The sequence below is a fragment of the Macaca thibetana genome, chromosome 5, assembly GCF_024542745.1.
Source record: "Macaca thibetana thibetana isolate TM-01 chromosome 5, ASM2454274v1, whole genome shotgun sequence".
In the NCBI taxonomy this organism is placed as follows: domain Eukaryota; kingdom Metazoa; phylum Chordata; class Mammalia; order Primates; family Cercopithecidae; genus Macaca; species Macaca thibetana.
The window spans coordinates 101,026,723-101,044,431 of NC_065582.1; the positions used below are offsets into that span (position 1 = coordinate 101,026,723).

Below are 17,709 nucleotides of genomic sequence, written 5' to 3' on the forward strand. Positions count from 1 at the left end.
GAGGAGTGTACTGAAGGCATATGGATTTGGCATCATTGTAAAGTAGAAAAATCTAAGTCGAAATCTTACAAATTGGGGACCATCTATAATCTCAATTGTTGTCACCCTCGTCTTCTCTATTATGTCCTGTATATGATTTTTTAATGATTTTGACATAAAAGTTAAAATTAATAATATGCTTTTAAAAACCCATTTAATTCTCTCAGAGGCTATTTATTTCTGTGATCCAAGATTTTTTTTTAACAGGCCAGACATCTCTTTAATGTTTAACATCAGATGAAGCCAGAAAAGATTTGACAGTATTAATTTCATTTTTATCCTTGCAATATTTTTTTTGTTTTAGCTTTTAAAAACATCTAACGTACTTAATAGTGGAAAGTGAAATTAAATGTATGATTTTTCTAATTGATTTCTAAAGTTTTATTAACTCATAACCAAGCTAGATACTAATTATTTATATTTAAGCATTAAACTTCACATGGTTGCATATACTTTTTGTAATAATCTGCCCACATTGTATTATAAAAATAGAAATTACACATTCACTCAAATGGATGTTTTCCTTCCAGTGGAAATGTTTCTAGAGTACATATTGTAATTTACTAAAATGTTTGACATCAAATTCCTTTTTCTGTCATTATAATTTCTGGCACATGCATTTCACATAAATTTTGGTCAAAGGATGTTTCTAGCACCCCCCCACCCCAAAAGTTGTTGCTTCTCAATGTTTGTGAAACAAAATTATACACCTTTCTTTCTCAGAGCTGGGTCATATGGGCTAGTGAGTTTACTCATTGGCATGTGATTTGGACTTTCATCAAACCAACTAACCAAGATGAAACCAAGATGAAAATGTCAACTTATTTGAATGAACACATCTGTGTTACTTAAAAAAAAAAAAAAAAGCATGTTGGCGTAACATACACAAACACAATATTGGATTTACTTTTATTCTTTGGACTAAAAAATGTAGTTGATTCTTATCATTATAAAAGGAAAGCTGAATATTTTTAAAAAGAGTGAAATTATAGAAACATTCAAAAGGAAAAAAGTATCCAGAATATTACTATCAGACATAACCATTGTTATTTTGGGGTGTTATCTTTAAACCTTCTAACTAGACATGTATTTTAATATTCCTTTTCATTTTTGAGATAATCATGTCCACGTAGTTTTATATAATGCTTTTTAATTAATTTCATAATAAAATAGTTGTAAAGCATTAATTTTGCATCATCTGCAATTTGGATGAAATTATTCCATTGCATGACATTGTTACTTTGTTTGTGAATATGAGAATTTATAAAATTATGGAATTATAATTTTAATTTTATAATCATTATAGGTCTAGAATAAAGTCTTAGTTTTTATAATCTAATTATATGTTTGGCTGAAAATACATTATAATTTCACTTAATTTTCCAGATTACCATGAGAGGTATATAAAAATGGTAGCATTAACTTTATTCATGGGTAAGGAGTTGGTGGGGCGTGGTGCCCATATGAGAGAATACACACTACACAGTCAAGAGACTTGAGTGTCTAAAGCCTGGCTCCCTTCAAAAGCAATGAACTCTGTGATCTTGGCCAAGTGACCCTGAATTTTAATTTGTGTAGCGGAAGGTTGGGGATGAAATTAGATCAGGGGTTCCCAAGCTGTTGTCTGTGAATCAGGGTTCATTTTAGACAAAGTTCTATCCAGTCTGTGATGAAAAGAGAAAACAAGTCAGTAAGTTTATCAGACAACAAAACTTATTTAAATATATTTTTCTCTCTCTTTCACCCCCTAAGGTTATAGCCTTTTCAGGAACCACTGCCTTAGATGATGATCCCTTCGGACTCTAAAATTCTGAAGCTACAAAGTAAGGTCTTAGGGACTCGAGAAGTAAAATATCAACCTAGTTAGAGGGTCAGAAAAACAAAAAGGAAAAAGAAAACATAAAATATGTCATGAAGACGAGAAAGAAGTTATCCGTGTGTGTGTGTGTGTGTGTGTGTGTGTTTAGCAATTTTGAATTTTTAATGTTACCTGGTGCTCTGTAAAGACAATAGAGGCAAGTTGACTTCCTGTTCTGCTGGTGAAACTTCAGCTTCAATTCCTGGCAGAAGTTAACATTTAACATGACTTTAGTTGGGCCTTCCAATTTTTCTCATGGTTAGAGAGAGATTATTTAAATCAGCTTCACCAGTCTCATTTTACATTTTAATCTGATAAAACAGGGTGATCAGAAAGCCAGATCTGATGGAAGGAGGAAGGGGACATTTGCTTTTCCTTCTCATTTCCATTAGCTTTATGTCCTTGTGTCTGGAGAGCACATAATGCTAGGGAAATCTGGGTTTTCCTACACAGCTGGTTTTAAAATACTGCTTTGCAACTCACTATGTGTAAAAACCAATCAGTAGTGCATTGATAGATGGCTCTTTAGTGAGTTTGGAAGTGAAATTATAGCTGTGATGACACATTGGCAGGCAAATGGTGGGGTGTGTTTAAAGAGCTGTGTGCCCAGGGTTCAAATCAGGGCTCTGGTGGCTGCATTTGAGTAGATGAGTCATTCATCTGTCATGACCTCTGGAGTTATCCTCATTCACACAGGTTTCAGATTCATTCACGTAGACATGATATGTGTATGTCTTGAGGAGAATAATCAAGAGCTTTCCCCTTTATCATGAATTACAGAAAGGATTTATAAACCTGAAGTAGAATTTGAAATATTTTTCCAAACCAAAATAATATATTTACTTTTATCTACAACATTATGTTTTTGTAGTCTTCCAAATATTTCCCTCTAATTGCTTTTGTGCTGAATTCTTCACTTTGATTGATGTGATTCAATTCTATATGGAAGGCATAGCTCATCATTAAAGATCTGGAAATATACTGATAGAATATAATTGATTCTCATTTTAAAGTTTCACATTTTATTTTCTTTTTCATTAGGAGTAACTTCTTACACAGCTTCTGCTTATGCAGATGCATAACACAAATAGTTTTCAATTTCCCAGTTTCTCTCATTTTAAATGTGGGCAACAGAAGATGTGAACTTAATTCTTTCTGGTCCCTCATTCTGTCCAGGGTTTCCATTCATGTGGTTGTTCATAAGCATTATAGGCACACTTGGCTTCAGAGCATAAACGTATTCCCTACTCAGCAATAGAAATGATTTTTCTCTGAACTGGGACTGTGGAAGCCATGGCTCTGGTTAAATGATGTCTTTGTCTGAGTCTCCCTTTTTTTTTTCTTTTTTTTGAGACAGAGTCTCGCTCTGTCGCCCAGGCTGGAGTGCAGTGGCCGGATCTCAGCTCACTGCAAGCTCCGCCTCCCGGGTTCGAGCCATTCTCCTGCCTCAGCCTCCCGAGTAGCTGGGACTACAGGCGCCCGCCACCTCGCCTGGCTAGTTTTTTGTATTTTTTTTTAGTAGAGACGGGTTTCACCGTGTTAGCCAGGATGGTCTTGATCTCCTGACCTCATGATCCGCCCGTCTCAGCCTCCCAAAGTGCTGGGATTACAGGCTTGAGAGTCTTCCTTTTTAATGTTTACCTCAGTTGCTTTTCCATTAACTCTAAGTTGCAGGGCATCTTTGCCCAAGGGCACTTTTGTAGAGGTAAACAAAGTTGGTTGGAGGGCACACAGAGAGAAGTGATATCAGAGAGGGTCACATGTCTGGTGTTCCAGCTGCTGTAGCATTCAGGAGGCAGATTCCCAGAATGGGTCAATTTTATCAGTGTTTAAGAGAATAAAGAAATGTTAGAAGACTCCCAGAACCTGGTCCCAAATCCATTTTCAGTCTGCTTTGTTCGTGGCAAAGGGCATTCAAAAAACAGGCAAGAGAAGCCGTGAAGCAATCAGCTATAAATAGTAGAGCCTCTGTTTGAAGACAGTGTGTTCTGTCAAGGACTGCGAATATTTGGGTTCTTGCAAAGAACTGTGTCTAATTTTACTCAAATTTGCGAGTGTAGATGAGAAAATCAGAGAAAAAAGTACCCAAGAGAACATAGCACATCATACCGGTGTTTGATGTTCTGTTTCATTTTGTTTTTTGTTCTAAACACAGGACAGAAAATTTCCACTTTGCCTAGATTGTCTGCTGTTGCAGGGCTGCTCCACAAACTCCATTCACTTTACGGAGCATCTGCCACATGCCAGAAACGAGGCGTGAGCATCAGAAACACAAAAGAAACATTCCCACTCATAGCCCTGCAGAGGAGAAAGGCAAGAGAACTGAGAATTCTAACTTACCATCCCACGTGCTGAGTGCTACAGAGAGGGTGATATGGAAAGAAAGGTGAGGACTTAGGGTAACTGACTCATCCTGGTTTGTCTGGCAGATTTTTGGTTTTAACACTGAAAGTCTTGTGTCCTGGGAACCCCCTTAGTCCCAAGCAAAACCAGACAGTTGGTTGTCTTAGTGAGGTACTCAGTGGGAACTGCTGGAGGGAGTAATGGGATTGGGGAGGGAATAGGATGTTAGAAAATGTCCCAGAAAAGAAGAAATGTTTAAGCTGCCTCTGAAAGGCTGAGGTAGGAAAAGATAGGTGTGCTAGGCAGAATAATGGCTCCTGAAAATAAGCAGAGCCTAATCATTCCAGCCTGTGAATGTTATCTTATATGGCAAAAGGGATTTTGCAAATGTGATTAAATTAAGATCTTGAGACAGAGTGTTCTAGATTATCTGGGTGGGCTTCTCTGTAACCATAAATGTTCTTATAAAAAGGACATAGAAATCTGCTAACAGAGGAGCAGACAGTGGAAGAGGTGACAATGGAAGCAGGAGGTCAGAGTAACGTACAGGAAGGGGTCACCAGCCCTGGAATGCCCATGGTCTCCAGAGCTAGGAAAGGCAAGGAAATAGATTCTCCCCCAGAGCATCCAGAAGGAACTGGCCTTGCAATAGCTTGACTTTAGCTGAGTGAAACTGATTTCTGGCTTCTGGCCTGCAGATGGTAAGAAAATAAGTGAGTGCTGTTTTAAGCCACTAAGCTTGCAGTGATTTGTGTCAGCAGCGACATGAGATGAATACAGGAGGGAATGCAGGGAAGGGCAATCTAGGCAGGAGGCTAGCATGACAAAACCTGTAAGAGGGCAAGGGATGTTCAGGATACCACAGGCAGTCAGTGTGTCTGCAGTGAAGCATGCATGGAAACACAGTAGGAGAGGAAGCTCCGGAGAGAGGCAGGGGCTGGGCTGTGAAAGAGTTTTTCCTCCATATTGAAGACAATGAAGACACACCCTATGCTTTAAAGCAGGGTCATAATGTGATCATATTTCATTTTGGAAAAGTCTTTTTGGTAACAGGATGGGAAAGTAGATAATTGTGAGGAGGAAGAAGATTCAAAGAAGCAGAAACATCTACTTAGAATGATTATATTGTCCAGGCAAGAAAAGATAGGACCCTTGATGGCCAATGGGGACGAAGAACAGGGGCAGTTTCTAGATATTCTCAGGAGGTGGGTTATACAGGACTTGGTGTCCACCAAGTGAGGCAAAGAAAAGGTTGAAATTTTCATTTGAGTGCTTTGGAGGATGGGGCTGTCAATGCAGAGATGGGAATACAGGAGGAGCAGCATGTGTACAGGCTGTGGTTGGGAACGAGGGGTTAGCTTTTAGGATATAGAGGAATGAAATGCTTTCAAATGAGTGCATCTTTGTTCCGTTCAAAAATTGAATGCCACTTATAATCATCGGACACCTCTCAAGATGTGAAAGATTAAAATTACATTTTAAAAGCCTAAGTTACAGGCCAAACGTGATGGCTCACACCTGTAATCCCAGCGCTTTGGAAAGCCGCTATGGGAGGACTGCTTGAGGCTAGGGAGTGTGAGCAAGACCCCATCTAAGTTATGGTATTACATCACAAAAATACTACTATTTCTGTACTTAAAAATGCCATGGAATACTAAAAACAGGTATGTTAGTCCCCATTATTTAATTTTTGACTTTTGGAAATACACTTCTATTTCAAGGTTCTACTTAATCTTCCCTTTTCCTCCACTGGAACCAAAATATCCTGTATTATATATATTTTTTATTTATCTTATTTCTTCATTTAGGGAGATAAGCTTCTGAAAACCAAGACCGCGTTACATTCAACTTTGCGTCCTCACAACCTAGTACAGGATCTGCATATAGTTGCGCTTAATAAATATTTGTTGAATCAACCATTTACTATTGTTCTTCCTCATAGTAGAGCTGACTTTACATTTCCCAATGCTTTATCATGTCTTTCTCATCACATCTAGTTGCTGAAGTCACTTGGATATAAAGGCATAAGGCACACCTTTGGTCATGATGAGAATAAAAATCTAGTTTGGTGACATACCAAGGCTCCTTTTTGAATTTTCCACTGTTGTCAGGCTCTTTTCAAAGTGATAAAATTTTCCACACATTAAAGAAAAATTTGACCAAGAATTTTTCTTTCATCTCTTTAGGACTCTTCCCATGAAGAGAAAAACTACAGCATTAGATAAGATAATGCATAGCCTTCCTTAAAGATGATTTATAAGTACAGGGTGAAGTGGTTCGGTAAGTAGTTATTTCATACAAGTATCAATAAAGAATGTGTCTTTTTGCTTGGGGCTGTTAGAGGTAGAATTGTTGGTTGAAGTATTGCAGAATGTGCCCTTATTTGGAAATAGGGTCTTGTCTGTTTTTTGTGTTTTAGGACGCAGTTTTGCTCTTGTTGCCCAGGCTGGAGTGCAATGGCACGATTTCAGATCACCGCAACCTCCGCCTCCCAGGTCCAAGTGATTCTCCTGCCTCAGCATCCCAGGTAGCTGGGATTACAGGCATGCGCCACCAGGCCTGGCTAATTTTGTATTTTTCGTAGAGATGGGGTTTCTCTATGCTGGTCAGGCTGGTCTCAAACTCCCGATCTCAAGTGGTCCGCCCGCCTCAGCCTCCCAAAGTGCTGGGATTACAGGCGTGAGCCACCGCGCCCGACATGGAAAAAGGGTTTTTACCCAGAGGTAATCAATGTAAAATGAGGTCACTAGGAATGGCCGTAATCTAATATGACTAGTGTCTTTGTAAAAAGGAGAAATTTGGACACAGAGCCTGATGCACAGAGGGAAGATGGTCTGTGAACTTGGAGGATGGGAATGATGCACCTCTAAGCCAACAGGCACCAAACATTGCCAGAGAACCACTGGAGTCTAGGAAAAGCCAGGGAAAGGTGCTTCCTCTGCAGGTTTCTGAGGAAGTGTGGCCCTGCCGACCCTTGAGTTTGGACTTCTAGCCTCCAGAATTGAGAGACAGATGTTTCTGTTGTTCAGTTGTCTTCCAATTTGTGGCACTTTTGGTGACAGCTCTAGCACACTCATTTGGGGGATATAGACTGTGTACCAGCACCTCATCCTACCACATTTTTTTTTGACTTGAAATATTTTAGAATAAAAGCATATGTTGACAGTTCCAAATTCAAAAAAAGTTAGCAAAATTTAAATACTTCTGTTTAGGACAGGAAAAGAATCAGTTAGGCTGTTAAACAAATAAAGATTGAAAAATGGTGAAAATTTTTGCTAAACAGAACTGGCAATCATGCCAGTAGAGCCTATCACTGATCTATTCATACCTGAGGGGAAATTTTCTGGATATGACTGGCAGCCATGAGATGCCATCACAGAACAGAGATGGGATTTCATTTTTTAGACAGACAATAATCACTTAAACTAAGATTGCTTACGGTCACTTGTGTAAAAAGTACTATATTTCCATTTCACTATACACCTCACATTGCATTAGTTATCTAATATGTCTTTCCTGCAATTTTGAAGGTGTCAAGATGTTAAGGACCATGTGTAACTTGTTCCTGGCTGTATCCCTGTGCTAGTGGGTGTCCCAGGCATCCGTGGTTGTGAGAGGAAGGAACAGAGGCAAAGAGGATGGGAGAGAGCAGAAGAGAAGAATCAAATTTGGTTTTATTCTTCATTTAAAATCTTCACATTTTTCCATCACAATATATGGCAGTATTTCAATCTAATTCTTTTTAAAAATAATATTGTGCCATATTTAAAAGTTTGTCTTTATTTTTTCTGAAGTAAAGATATTTTTATTTTCTTAGAATGGGATTAAGAGCCTATGATATGACTGTTCCATTAGAATATTAGTTATTTATAATATTACGGTTTCTATTTTATTTTTTGAGCATTATGTTTCAACCTCTATTCTCTCTCGGCCAACTATCTTGTAAATATCCCCACAAGGGAGATGTTATAGATAAATAATTGTGAGAAAAAATAATTGTAAGCAAATCCCTGTAGGTCTATAGTCACTTTGTCATATTAAAAAAAAAAGGGCACAGGGATATATTTCAATTTGAGAATCAGGATACCTGTTTGCATTCGGCCACCGACATGCTTTGACACTGAATAAAGCTCTTAAGCACAGTTTTATTCTTTGGAATAAAAGCTTCTCAACCAACATTTTGCATTGATTACTTGATAACCATCTTTAAATGTTATGAACATCTGGGAATAAAAAATTCTCTCTGATTGCAAAGTGCTATATTGCTTGTGTTTATGTATAAAACTCATTCAGGAGATTGTTTCTTCTTGTCATTAAGAAAATAAAGCCAGCATCAGCATTCTCCTAAAGGACCAGGCACAGTGGCTGGTCCTTCCCAGCACTTTGGAAGAATGAGGCAGGCGGCTCACTTGAGCCCAGGAGTTCAAGACCAGCCGGGAAACATGGCAAACCCTGTCTCTACAAAAAAATACAAGAATTAGCTGCTGTGGTGGCATGCACCTGTAGTCCCAGCTGCTTGGGAGGCTGAAGCTGGAGAATCACCTGAGCCCAGGAGGTTAAGGCTGCAGTGAGCCAAAATGTAGACCTTTAAAATGATGACTTTCCCCTTTGAATCAGTCTTCAGGGAAGGCTACGCATTCATTTAAATTAGGTTAATAGTGTTTAAAACATGGCTGAAACGTCTCTTTTCAACTGCAGTCAAAGTTGTTTCTCATTCTTTGAATATCCTCTTTGATGGCAAGTTTTTATACTCCTAATATTTAAATTGAATTTTTAATTTGATATTAAAAATTGCTAAAATGCCAGGCATGGTGGCTTATGCCTGTAATCCCAGCACTTTGGGAGGTCAAGGCCAGAGGATCACTTGAGGCCAGGAGTTCAAGGCCAGCCTGGCCAACATAGTGAAATCCCGTCTCTACTAAAAATACAAAAATTAGCTAAGTATGGTGGTGCATGCTTGCAGTCTCAGCTACTTGGGAGGCTGAGACATGAGAATTGCTTGAACTTAGGAGGCAGAGGTTGCAATGAGCTGAGATGGCACCTCTGCACTCCAGTCTGGGCAACAACATGAGACTGTCTCCGGAAAAAAAAAAATGCTAAAAGTCTTTGTAACCAAATATAACTAATGAGGTGTCACTATAAAATGACACTTTCTGATATGCTCATATAATAGCTCTGAATGTTACTTCCAAAAGTTATTTCAGAAGCAATTAGGCGGGGTCAGCATATTGGGATTAAAGGTAAAATCACTCATGATTATCCTCGGGAAATAAAATATTTACTTGCACTTCTATATTATGATGTATTAGTAAAATAAAATCTTACTACTATATGGTTATACCTCTTGTTCGTGACAGATGATGTGAAACTCAGAAATGAAATGAGAAAAATGTGCTCTAGTGAAAAGTCTAAGGGTGATTTTCATCTCCAGGTCTGCAACATACAACAAATAAATTCCTTTCTTTTCCTATGAACAGAAGAGGTGGTTTGGGATAAACACAATGAGAGTCTAAGAAAAGCAGGCATATGTGTGTGCGTGTTTCCTCCTTTGAAGCTGAGGTGAGCTCACAAGAGAAAACATGCCTCATGCCATTGATACTATAGTCTCTAGCCCTAGGGTTGCCCTGGGATTTCCATAGACTTCAAAATGCTCAAGGCATCTAGGGGATTGATTGTTTTGCCCACTGTTGGTCAGCAGTCTACTCTCATAGACTGGGAAATGGACTGAGTGCCCCTTTCCATGCCTGGCCAGCCACAGCACCACTTGCATTCCTGCCCTGCGGGAAAGTGTATGTGAGTACCTCATAGCCTACAGGCCTAGTGCAATGTAGCAGCTGCATCTGATCATGTAACCTCATTGAAGCTGTTGTGTGTGGTCTAGTCTGTTTGGTGTTCTGTCCAAGGGGCACAGTTCTTAACCAAACATATTTGAAAAGTTAATCAATTTGTTCATTGTGTAATTTGAAATGCATTAAAGTAAATACTTATGGACCTTCTGGAATATTTCTGGGATCCCTGTTCTTTCACACCTTATACTCTTTGACACGTAATTATAGATTCTCATTTGCCAACTGCAATTCCCCCTCTCCCGCTAGGCCCTTCCATTCCTCTTGCCTCTCGGGTTCTGCAATAATCTGTTTGCTCTCCAATTCTGCATCCCAAAAGATTAGAAAAGGGTTTTGCAGAGATAAGCTGACTTTAGGGAAAGCGAATAGAAATTGGTCTGATAAACTGGAAGTCAATGGACATACCAATAGTTGCTATTGTGTTTAGTTTGTAATTTTAGTTTACAAATTCTAGTGTCTGTGCTGCATTCTCATTGTGACTCAGTATGTTCTTTCCATTCCCTACAGTGTCCTAGTTACCCTATCCTCACAGTATTTTTGGCTGTGATGGTTGTTTATATGATATCTTTTTAATTCTCCTGCATCTCTGACCTCTCTCTATTTCACTGCATTGTTGACTTTTTGCCTCATAATTTAGTTTGTCTCCTCAGATTCAAGCCACATGCCCTCTGCCTTGTCTTGCATTGTCTGATTGCAGGGGTAGGGACAAAAGCGAAAAATAAGACAAGGGCAGAGGAGAGGCAGGGACACAATTAAGGAAGATGCCTCAATTTAGGCTGGGGAGAGTCTGCATGCAAGGCAGGCAGGTGCTGATGCAGAGATCAGGAGGTGAGGATGGAAGATTTGCCTCTAGGGAAGATACTCTAGGAGCTCTGCTGCAGTTTCCCAGAGCAATTTTTAAAAAAGGATCCTAAAACTGACTTGAAGAATGGATGCATCATTGGAATAATCACATAGCCTTTCAAGGATTCTACTTTGAAGATGTCAACACCATTGAAAGCTAGATATTTTGCTGTATTTAAGAGAAGCATCACTTCTGTGACTTTATAGCCATGTCTCCTACATCTGTGCTATTGTTCTTCATCTCTGAAATAGAGGTTGACAGTCATCACTAATGATGCAGATGGAGCTTTCTTTTTTTAAATACGTAGTGTACCTGAGGCCAGGCGTGGTGTTTCACGCCTGTAATCCAAGCACTTTGGGAGGCCGAGGTAGGTGGATCACTTGAGGCCAGGAGTTCGAGACCAGCCTGGCCAACATGGCGAAACCCCGTCCCTACTAAAAATATAAAAATTAGCAGGGTGTGGTGGCACGCCCATCTAGTCCCAGCTACTCAGGAGGCTGAGGCAGGAGAATTGCTTGAACCCAGGAGGCAGAGGTTGCAGTGAGCCAAGATTGTACCAGTGCACTCCAGCCTGTGGGGCGACAGAGCAAGATCTGTCTCAAAAACAAAACAAAACAAAACAAACAACAACAACAACAACAAAAAACAACAGCAAAAAATACAGTATACCTGAAAGATTAGATAAGGAGCCAAGGCACTAACACATTTCCAAAATATATTATTTTCTCTAGTAACTGTCTAGGGAACTTAAATTCTCTAGACTTTACTTTTTCATGCAGGCTATTAGGGGTCCTAGTTTCGTGCCCTAGTGAAAAAATTTGGGGGTCCTTCAGCAAGAGTCAAGAGGCTAAAAGAGGCAGCAAAAGAGCTTTCATATGAACAGTTCTCAGGAACCTGAAAAAGCAAGCCCTCAGCTCCTTAGCCCTACCTCTCCCTGTTTCTCAGAAACAACATCTCATTTTTTGGTCTTTACTTTCATATCTGAAGCAAATATTTTTTGACCTCCTTTTACCCACTCAAATCTCTCCATACTTTAAGGTCCAGATCAAGTCTAAACTCTCCCAAGACTCACGTTGACTGCCCCAAGTTCACATTAATAGGTTCTCTGAACTCCTATGGCAGATTTCGATTTTTTCATCAATTCTACTCATCCTAGAGTTGTGCCATGGGTGTCAGTTTTGTCTTGATAATCAACCATATGACAGCGCTGTCTGAGGAATGGGATTATTGTGCACCTTTTGTATTCTCTGCCCATTTAAATCTACTCAATACATTATATAATGAGTCTTCAGTCAATACTAGCCAACTATAGTTAATCAACAAATAAATACCCCCTAGAGCCCAAGATAAAAGAAAGTTCTTTGGTAATAAGGAGCGCATAAGGGTCAAAATCTTGGGAGAGTTGTTCAAGATCTGAGCTAGGAAAAGCTAAATATTTTGTGGAATTAACGTAAGGCATACCTCAGACAGGAAACATAAACCACAGTTATTTTTTAGAAAGATTTCTTCCGCATAAGATCCATGTTGAGAAATTGTTGCACCTAATTATTGGTTAACCTGCTTTTCAACAAGAAAACAAATTTGATACCTGCAGAGAATCAATCAGGAAAGATTTTACCTCATGAGATTTGGAACTTTCAGCAAGCTCATTTTGTGAAGTTCATTTCCCTCATGAGGAAAACAAAGAGAATCCCTTGGTTCAACAACTTGGTCTCTTGACCCCGCATGCACAAAGTGTAAATGTGGGAAGACATAGTAAATCAGGCAGAATTGGAGGGTGAAAAGACCAGGAGAAGTTCTGCAAACTTCTAATTTGACCCAATTTTTCTTACACAGTGATAACTGCTGCCAGATTTAAGATTCAACTAAACCTCAAGCTGTGAAGACATGTTTACTCATAAAAATGATCCAATGGAATATTTATCAGCTTAATGGGTATTGTGTGAAGTTAAACACAAAACAGACAAAGATCTGGAATGCAACAGTCATCAATACAGGGCCAGGAGACAACAAAAATAAGGTTGAATTAACACCAAAATTAAGACTGTACAGTATGCACAAATAAAGTGTTGAAAGTCTTTTATGAATCACTGGCTTAAACATATCTGTATGGAAGAGCTGGGAAAAAGGGTTGCTCTTCTTTCTATTTCTTTAAAGGGGAGCCTGTGAGACACAGGGATCATTTTTGTTTCGGTAGGTGGAGTTCACTAACCAAAATGACAACAAACTCTGGGAAATGGGCACTTACTCCTGGCATCTGTTCAAACCTCCTAAAACCAGGCATGTTTTCCTGTCTGATGTATAAGCCACCCAGGCACAAATTAAAAGCAGATGCTCCATGGTTTTTTGAGGCTATTTATAGCTCAGAGTCTATACTTTCTGGTAATCTCTATACAGCAGAACATTCCGAAGGGATAGTGAGCATTTTGCAATAACGAATACCCCATTCTAGTAGATTTCAATTTCTCTGTTTTGGAATTATTCTACAAACCTTCTTTCCTCAGTGGGAAAAATTATTGTTGCAAAAGGAACATGAGGTGTTTTCCATACTACATATGCCCTAATTACACAATCACAAGATTTGATATGTGAACTAAAAGCAAGAAGGATAGTTTTATTTTTATGCCCTGAACTCCCTCTCTTGTTAAATTCATGCATTTTGGTTTAGTCTGTTCTTCAGAGCAATCACTTGAAATATGAAGCACAGCAGCATTTATAAATTAAAATGGAAGACATTAGGGTTTCCATCGAAGGAAATAAACATTGAAGGAAGTAAATCTATTCTACCAAGATGTATTGTGTGTTACGTGCATAGAGCAGGTACTATGGAGATTAAACAAAGAAGTACAATTGTTGCTCTTTGTCTTCAGTGAACTTGAAATTGTTGTGAAGAGAGTGATTCAGTGCAGAAAACTGAATTTAATAATAGAAAATAATACAGCAGGTGTTGCCTACATGTATACAGAAAATGATAATCCTGGGGACAGATTTTAATATACCCTGAAATAGTCGTCTTTGATATTAAACACAGAGTAGTCTCATAATTCAGGACTGAATTATGGAACAATGGACAATGAAAGTGAATTAACTTACTCAGAAAATGCCCATATCTCAAAAGGGCCAATGCCCTGAGCTAGGAGCCGTGAACACAGGAGGAATGAGATCCCATAGGGAGGTGATGTGCCTGCTAAAGTGGGTCCAACTTCTTTGCCTATTGAAGCAATCTTAGAGTTCCCTTTCTACAAAATAATACTTGTCCCCTGTTTTATGAAGCTTTTTTTCTAGGTGACACTTCTATCCCTTGAATAGATTCTTCTATCTCCTCTTTTCCCTCCCTAAACTGTACTTCCCTCATGAAGCACTTCCTACCAAAGGAGAGACGGTAATGAGGCCATCTCCACCGACGAGTGATTGATTGAAATAAGCTTGCCCTTAACTGGCTTCACTCACCGCTACACAAGACGCTCTCACCACTTTTCTTGAACACAATATCACTTTGGTAGTAGTTTGTGGTTTTTCTGTTTAGTCGTCTTTCCCCTTTTCTGCTAATATTAGTGTTTCCAACAAGACAATCGTGAGCTCTTTCTAATTTTTAACATGGTATCCATTAAGCAGATTAATGCTTCCAGTGATGATTGCGGTTATAAATAAATATAGTGCCTTAGAAGTTTAAAATGGAGGTTTATTTTAACATTTGTAAGTCTTAGCAGGGCTTATTGAGAAAGCTTCCAACCCTAAAGTAAAATAGAGGTGTTGTTTTTCTGCAAAATGAGATGTTTCAAAATTTTTCTCTTCACCAACACAAACAACTCAGAATTTTTGAATGTGTTAGTGAAAATGATTCAGGAGAACTAAAAAAATTTGGTAACGTTTGGGGAGTAATGGAACCTGGAAGCATTCTAAAGGCACATTTGTGACAGCAGAATCATAAAACTACCTGCAAATTACCTACAGACTTCAGTGATCCCCAAAGCCTCTACCCTTAAACATGTCCATTCTGTTTCTTCTTTTCAGAAAATTAAGCTTCCGTGGAAATCAGGGCAAAAGTTGCTCCTGTACCCTCTCTGTCACTCTCCATTTCTTATTGGTCAACAACAGCTACCTCAGAGAGGTCCACAGAAAGGATAGCTCCCGAGTTGACCCCCTTTATTTATTTATTTATTTATTTATTTATTTATATTTTTGGTTTTGAGACAGGATCTCACTCTATTGCCCAGGCTGGAGTGCAGTGGTGTGACCTCAGCTCACTGCAGCCACAATCTCGTGGGCTTAAGCAATCCTCCCATCTCAGCCTCCCAAGTAGCTGGGAACACAGGCGTGTGCCACCACACCTGGCCAATTTTTGTATATTTTGTAGAGACAGGGTTTTGTCATGTTGCCCGGGCTGGTCTCAAACTACTGGGCTCAAGTAATCCACCTGCTTTGACCTTCCAAAGTGCTGGGATTGCAGGCACGAGTCACTGTACCTGGCCCACCTTTTAATTTTACTGGACTCTACTCTAAAATGATATGAGGAATTTCTTATCTGAACTTATTTTTCCACTGGGATTTATCTGTTGGAAGTTACTAGTAAGAAATCCCCACCCACCAAAAAATGATAAAGTTTGCTGTTTGTGTTGGAATAGCTTAGGCTATGAATTCAAGTTTGTGCATTTATAGCCTGTCTTTTGCTTATTCTGAGTTACTTGGCCATAGGCAATGTACTTAACTTTATCTTGCTTCAGTTTATCTATGAAATAGAAATAAAATAATAAAATAAGGAATCATTTTATTAACCATAGACACTGAACTCCAGCCTTACTCTCTTATTCTTTTTATAACTTGTTACTTGTCTTTGGAAAGTATGGATTACCCTGGTACAGCTTAGAAGCTAGTGTTAGGGAGCCCTGCTTCCCTTAGGTGATCAGGTCCTAAAGATGAAGTTGATAATAGGGTCTTAGGACACACAGATGATGTCAATGTGAATTACTAAGCACCACCTTCTGACCATTGCCCAGTAGAGAACCCTGCTAGTCAGTGAGAAGCAAGGATGCTCAAAGATGTCCGTTTCACAGTATGAATTCACCTTGGATGTTGGTAGTTCTGTCGTGTAAGTCTGTGACACTGTAGTCATGTGTTACTGATCATACCACAGTAATAGCACCTCTGGGTCCACCATTCTGCCTTTATAGAGTTTTCTTTCTTATTTGGAATAATCTGTCAACAAAAGATCTCTAGGTTAATAACCTTGAGTCTTTTCTTTGTCAATCAAAACTTCAAATCTACAAGAATGATAGTATTCTCTTAAACATACTGGTAATAGTGGTTGTTGATATGTAATAATAGCAGTACTATAAGTAGCTGATAATTATGTTTCCCTCACTTTGTCAGATTCAGTGCTTTGTATATGTTAGTTCTTTTATTCTTTGTGACTCCCTCTGAAGAAGGTACTATTCTAGCCACCATTTATAGGCGAGGAAACTGTGGCACAGGTTGGTTAGCAATGTGCCCACGTCATCCAGCTAGTAAGTGGAAGCTAGAAAGCTAGGAACTGGGATTTGAATCCAGGTGATCTGGTCTCCAAGTTTTTACTCTTAGCCTCCAAGATGTATCACTTCTTTGTTAATAATGTTACATACTATTTATTATATGTTCCTTTTGTGCATGTCACTGTTTTAAGTAGTTTGTATGCAATATTTTATCTCTTCTTTATAACTATCTTCTGAGGGAGGTTTCTGCTTCAATTTTTCAGATAAGAAAACTAAGGCTAAAAAAACTGAAATATTCTAACCAAAGTCACACAGCTAGGAAGTAGCAAAGCCAGCATTCCTCAAAGCCCCTAAGCTTAACCTATGAGCAAAACTGTCCCAGGTATATGGAGCTAGTTTCTTCCAAATTGAGTGGAAAGTTCCATTTAGGTCATTTATGGTTTTTTTTTAAATAACCTTTCCATAAAGTCATGTCAGGAACATGTCTTTAAAATTATCAGAGGCAAACTTTTTTTTTTTAATTCACATATTTATAATTGGTGGGAAAATACTTTCTGGGTAGGGAGGGATTGGTATGTTCACAAACAAACATTTGGGGCGTGTGTGGAGAATTGTGAGCTATGTATTTTGACTGGAGACTGGGGGAGGGGGGTAATAAATGTTGAAATTAGACAAGAAATAAGCCTGGAGAGGTGGGATGTGGCCAAATCATGTAGGGCCTTGAAAGTTTTGTTTGGAGTCATAATGCCCTCCACTGACAGGCAGGGACCTGTTGAGCTCCGTGCGGGGCCAGGGTTCCAGCCAACTGAGGGAGATTCCTGGGATGGTGGTGCGTAAGCCAGGTCGAAGCAGAGAAGCAGAAGTAGAACGATTAGGTAAAAGGTTATTGCATAGTTTTTGTAAATCCAGCAAAAGACGTGCAAGAATGTTTACGACTTCTCATTCATAATAGCAGTTTTTTCATAAAATCCAGACAATAGAAAAATTATAGAGTAATTAAAAAGAACAAACTGCTGCTGTATACAGCAATAGGAATGAGTTCCACAGATATAAGACTGAGTGAAAGAAGCCAGACACAAAAAAAGTAGGTGCTACAGTCCAATGACGAGAACATCAAGAAACAAGATTTGTTTTAGGGGAAACAAATGTATGGCTAGAGAAGGCAGAACAGTTACTTCTGTGAGGACAGATGGTGTGTATTGACTGGGAAGGAACATGAGTGTTCTGGATGTTGGGTGTTGTATCTTTTGATGGTCGTGGGATTACATGGTTTTCATACACACAACACGCATACATAGATCCATGTATACC

General features: G+C 39.0%; 1 protein-coding gene across 3 annotated transcripts in view; it reads right to left on the reverse strand.

Annotated features, from left to right (window-relative positions):
• SPP1 (secreted phosphoprotein 1) overlaps window positions 1-17,709 on the reverse strand; it is an 899,378-nt gene that overhangs the window by 64,065 nt on the left and 817,604 nt on the right. The window lies entirely within an intron of this gene.